The 6,161-nt window shown below is 32.0% G+C and overlaps 1 protein-coding gene across 4 annotated transcripts in view; it reads right to left on the minus strand.

Moving 5' to 3' along the window:
• GPHN (gephyrin) overlaps positions 1–6,161 on the minus strand; it is a 714,820-nt gene that overhangs the window by 494,150 nt on the left and 214,509 nt on the right. The gene's annotated exons all lie outside the window — the stretch shown is intronic.

Consider the following 6,161-nt stretch of genomic DNA (forward strand, 5'->3'; position numbering starts at 1 on the left):
ACCATGAATCTAATTTAGGAAGCATGTGATCCAAAGACTTATGACTCCAAATATTCACTTTTCTCTGCCCTCACATCCCTACCCTAATATTAACAAATATTTCTTCACCTTAAATTTCTTCTGATAATATATACATACACATTCTATTCTTTCTGGAAATCATTCCTGGACACTCTCTACCACCATTCTTATCTTTACCCCAACATTGCCACTTAAAATTGCTGAATGAAGGGCAAATAAATTCCTTGTTTCCTACTGTAATTCTCCCTGAGTTGCCATTAATAACCTTTCTTCCTTTTATGGTTTACCTCTTAATCAAGAATGAAATTAATTTTTCCTTACCAAAGGAAAAATTAGTCCTAAATCTTCTTCTTTCCTGTCTCCTTCAAAAGCTTTTGGGGAGGGTAGTGTCATGGATGGCACCTACACATTAGGAATATCATTTATTTCTGTGGAATAAATATTTATCCCATGGTCCTCAGTCTTTCATCATCTAATAACAGTGGAACAATGTGAACTCAACAATGTAAATATCTCCTCTATTAATCAATTGGAAATGTTACTAAAGAAGTTTAAGATAAAAAGAACATACAAAGGATATCAGTGTTGAAGAAGTCACATAATTTTGAAAGGTTTTTTTTATCAAGAGATCTTAGACCCTCAGTAGATAAAATAATGGCCTTGGAGTCAGGAGAACCTTAAGTCAAATCTGGCCTCAGACACTTAATAATTGTCTAGTTGTGTGACCTTGGGCAAGTCACTTAACCCTACTGCCTTAAATAGATATCTTAAACAGCAAAAAATAATGGATAATTAGGAAAATTACTTGGAAAGCAATAATTAACTACTAACCTATGTGATTATTTCCTCATTTCTGTAAAATACAAATCTACATTCATACTGGGGGGATGGGCAGTCAAGTTTCTGAAACAGTTACTTAGAGTAGACTAGTCACCATTACATAACTGAAAAGTTACAAGGAATGATCCAACTATATCAATTATGAAAAAGCATTTGATTTGGTAAAGAAAATGAACTTTGAATACTATTTTACAAAAGTATCTCCTATTCTAATTTTAATACAAAATTATTTGATGGGTTCAACCAGTGAGATAACTTTTAAAACCAATCTAGGGTCTACCAATATGAAGGTAGGAATGAAAAAAGTAAATTATGCAACATATACAGTTAATTCATTCCAAAAGTGAGGCAAAAACTATATTTTTCAACTTCTGACACTTTTTCCCCCTTCAAAATAGGTAGTATGAATGGAACCTTTAAAAAAAATTCTTAGATATCCTTGGCTTGGGCAGTGACTTGCTTTCAAAGCATTCACTACCTCTGAAGATGTGAACCAATCTGTTTAGTGACTGCCTTAAGAAACCAGACTGTTGATTCATTTTTCTAAGTCATGTTTGCAACAGAATACTCTAAAAATAACAGTGTACTTGGCTTGCTTGTTAACATATGCAGAAGTTTCTCAGATGCCACTTTAATTAACATGAATTTCTTTTCAGAAAGATCTTGCTGTCTAACTGATGCCAAGGTTTTCCTTCTTTTGTCATCAAAATATCCAAGTGAGATTGTAATATTCCTCCTGCATACACAAATATGCATGAACATATACCAACACTACTTAGAAATTATGATAACCAAATTGTAATTTAGAATACACAGAATATCATGAAATGCTGTTGAGATATGATTAGTAAAAAGTCAAGGGTTTCCTTTGTTCAGTTTCCACCTCTAGTATTAACATATCATTCAATAAATAAACATTTATTAAAAAGCATATTACTCCCTATCTCAATGCTTTTCAACTTCATTGGAACAATCATTGAATACTGGTAAAATGTATTGACAACCCAGAAGGATTATTAATTTTTTGTACTCAAAAAATCATTGAAAAATAAAATTATTAAACAATATTAAAATCAGAAGCACAAGCTTGTCACTAAGAATAAAATATGTTACTAAGTGAAATTTTGAAATTTTAGAAAATTTTCCTATAATCTAACTTCACCTAAAGGATTTCCTCAGATGAAAGATATCTCAAGGTTTTCAAATTAGAAAAACAGAACAAGAAGGTGAAAGAGGAACACAAGATTGAAAATACATCACAAAGTATTCTTCAATATTTGAAATGTTCATACATTTATTTTAAATATTACTTTAGTTCATTTGAATGGTTAAATGTCTTAAACTAACCTGTGATAGGATCAATACCTTCCAGTTTCTTCCTTTTTCTACTGACAATAAAAGTTAGGTTAGAACTTTTATAGAGTTAAGAATCTGACCTAGGAGCTAAGGCACAATTGACAAACCAGAATATTTCAGCTCCGAGAGGCTATCCTGTAAATCTGTATTATGATGAAGAACCAGATCTACTGAAGTATATCCTTTGTGAACATCCTTTCCATTCCAAGTAAATGTACTTTTGCTAACTGGTGAACAAATGACTAGTGTCTCTTTCCTTCCAGTGTCAGTCCAAAACTACCAAGTGATTAGCTTGAATTAGCCCAGGGCTACACCTCTTCCTGACAAAGAAAAACAGTAATCTGTGTTCTAAGTGCATGTTTACAGCACAAATGAAATATATGTGCCATATAACTAGTAATTCAATGATGAAAATCATATATTAAATCAAATATATACGAATGTTAGTTAGTTTTAAGGAAAACTCACTGACCCTGAAAAGTTCTCACAAAAATACTGTTTTAATATTCAGCATTTTTCAGAAAATGTAGATATTAAAAACAAATCTCAACATGTTCACTATAACAAAAACAACTCTAAATTTTTACGTATGTGACACTTTAAAACACCAAGATCCTTTATTTTGAGTTTTATTGCATAAGTTGAAAGATGTCTATCATGCTTTTGAATCATTTTTAGTAAGAAAAATTTCATAAGTATTTGACAAAATTAAGAGATAATTGATTAATAAATAACTCATAATTAGAGAAATAAATGACATCTTAACCAATCCTTTGAAAAAAGAAAGGCAATGCCTAGTTTTTTTGTCTTCAGTGAAATTTTGTATCACTTTTTACATTTTACCTATTCTATTTTTTAAATAATTCTTTTCTTCATTGAATGTTTGTGTCTCTGTTACCATTAAGCCAATTTTAATTTTTTTATTATTTTCTTCAGTATTTTTATTTTGCCTCTTTTAACCATCTGTTAAATCTATTTTCAAAATTTTCTTGCATCAGTCTCATTTCTATTCCCAATTTTTTTTCTATCACTCCTATCTCTTTAACTCTTCAAGATATTATTAAATTTGCATCCAATTAGCATTTTTCTTTGAGGAATTTTTGGTAGTTGCTTTCACATTTTTTTTGTTTTCTTTTGTCTGTATGTCTTGATCTTCCCTGCAAATGTAGTTACCTTTATGTTCATATTCTTTTGTTGTTGTTATTTGCTAACTTTTTCCACTTATTTCTTGACTTTGAATTTTACATTAAAATTGGACTCTGTTTACCTAGGGGGATTGAAAGTTTTTGGTACTTCCAAAGTGATGTGGTACTAGGAGAGGTATGATTACTATATTCCTGGTCTGCACTCTGGTCTTTACCCAGGAAGGGGTCCTAATCCCCTCCAAGAAAAAATATTAGTGCTCTTCTTTTGCTTTGGAACTGTGACCAGGGCCCATGATCCCTTGTGACTGATCATCAGCACACTTCTCCAAGTATGGGCAATAGAGTTGTCAATCAGTACCAGCTATCCCTAATACCAACAAACCCTGTAATCTTTCTTTCTTTTTTTTTTTGGCTTTTGCAAGGCAATGGGGTTAAATGACTTGCCCAAGACCACACAGATAGGTAATTATTAAGTTTGGTTTTGAATTCAGGTCCTCCTGACTCCAGGGCCTATCCTCTATCCACCTAGCTGCCCCTGTAGTCTCTTTTTGACCAGCTGCCTAACTCCCTTACCATCTATGGGTAAGAGCTCTCAAAACTGCTGCTGCTGATAAGGCCATGTTATTCAATGCCTTATGATTAAACTTCATATAAAATTAGAAAATATGTACATACTAGGTCCTTAATTTTCTTAAAATTTCTTTTATTGAACTTGTTACATTTTCTTCAGAACAAGCAGTCTACATTGAATTAAACATTCTTGATTTTAATAGTAGTATTCCTGCTTTCAAGGCAATACACTTCTACTAAAGAATAGTAAATTCATAACATGATGCATTCTTATATATTTTTTGAATAATTGGTCAAAGTGGTAACTCTCAAAGAAACTCTCATAATCTTAATATTTATTTTTCTGAAAGAATTTTATTTCTCAAAGGCTGTAACCAATGTGATATAAAATCGTGCCATTTATTCCTATTAGAAGTTCCAGGGAGAGAAGGAGTTTATGCTAGAAACAAAAAGATCAAACAAACCTTAAAACATCCAAATTTTTTTATTAACAATAATCAATAAATAATGATTTGACTTCTAATGATTCACATTTATAGAACTGAAATAATTATATCCACACTATCAAATGATGGCCATTGCCACACTCACACAGCAATCAGTCTTATTTTATTTTGCATAAGATTCATCCAGGTTTCCCAGACTCAGTTAAACAACAGAGTCTTCTACTTTCTTCCTGGAAGGATTCTTCTTTTTTTAAAAAAAATTCAATTAATTTAATTCTAACTACATGCCTTGATAGTTTTAACATTTTTTTCTTTTGCAAGGTTTTGAAATTCACATTTTTCTCCCTCCCTCCCTTCCTTTCTTCCCTTCTCCCTCCCGACAGAAAACAATCTAACATAATCTAATTATATTAAATAAATCCATATTATTCATATTTTGAAAGAAGAATCAAATTGAAATAAAAAAAGACAAAAAACAACTTTTGGGGGCAGTGGCTAGGTGGCGCAGTGGATAGAGCACTGGCCCTGGAGTCAGGAGTACCTGAGTTCAAATCTGGCCTCAGACACTTAATAATTACCTAGGTGTGTGGCCTTGGGCAAGCCACTTAACCCCATCACCTTGCAAAAAAAACAAACAAAAAAAGAGACAACTTTTAAAAACTGAAGATAGTAGCATTGGTCTGCATTTAAACTCCATAGTTCCTTCTCTGCATATGGATAGTATTTCCCATCACAAGACTTTTAGAATTTTCTTTGATTATTGTACTGCTGAAATAAACAATTTTGATCATCATCCAATATTGCTGTTAATATGTACAATGTTATTCTAGATCTGCTCACTTCACTCGGCATCAGTTCATGTAAGTTTTCCAGGCTATTCTGAAGTCCTGTCTCTCATTATTTCTTATAGAACAATAGTGTTCCAACACATTCATAAACTACAATTCTTCAGTCATTCCCCAATTGATGAACATCCCCTCAATTTCCAATTCTTTGACATTATTAAAAGAGCTGCTATATTTTTGTCCATTTGTCTATTTTTTTTCCTTTTTCATGATCTCTTTTAGATACAGACTTAGTTGTGGTATTGGTGTATCAAAGGGTATGCACAGTCTTATTGCCCTTTGGGTATAATCCCAAATTGCTCTCCAAAAAGGTTGGATAAATTCACAACTCCACCAATAATGCATTAGTGTCCCAGTTTTCTCAAATTCCCTCCAACAATGATCATTTTCCTTTTGCCCAATATTGCCCAATCTGATAGATATGAGATGGTACCTCAGAGTTGTTTTAATTTGCATTTCTATAATCAATAATGATTCAGAGTATTTTTACATATGACTATAGATAGCTTTACATTCTTCATTTGAGAATTGCCTTTTTATATCCTTTCACCATTTGTCAATTGGGGAATACTGTGTGTTCTTAGAAATTTGACTCTACATATTTTAGAAATGAGTAATTTGTCAGAAATACTAGTACTGAAAATTGTTTCACAACTTACTGCCTTCCTTTTTATCTTGGTTGCACTGGTTTTATTTCTGCAAAAACTTTTCAACTTAATGTAATCAAAATTATCCATTTTGCATTTTCTCTATCTCTTGTTTGGTCATAAACTGTTTTCCTTAAGTAGAGCATTTTTAAAAGAAGTTTTCAAACTGGTGTCTCAAATAGCAGTCCTGGATAAAAACAAGAAAGCACAGAGGGAGAAGAGTAAGAGAGGAGAAAAAATGATAAAAAGAGAAATGCCTCCTTTGGTCATTGTTTGGGTTCTGTTGGTTGA

Source organism: Macrotis lagotis, chromosome 4 (assembly GCF_037893015.1).
Source record: "Macrotis lagotis isolate mMagLag1 chromosome 4, bilby.v1.9.chrom.fasta, whole genome shotgun sequence".
In the NCBI taxonomy this organism is placed as follows: Eukaryota; Metazoa; Chordata; class Mammalia; order Peramelemorphia; family Peramelidae; genus Macrotis; species Macrotis lagotis.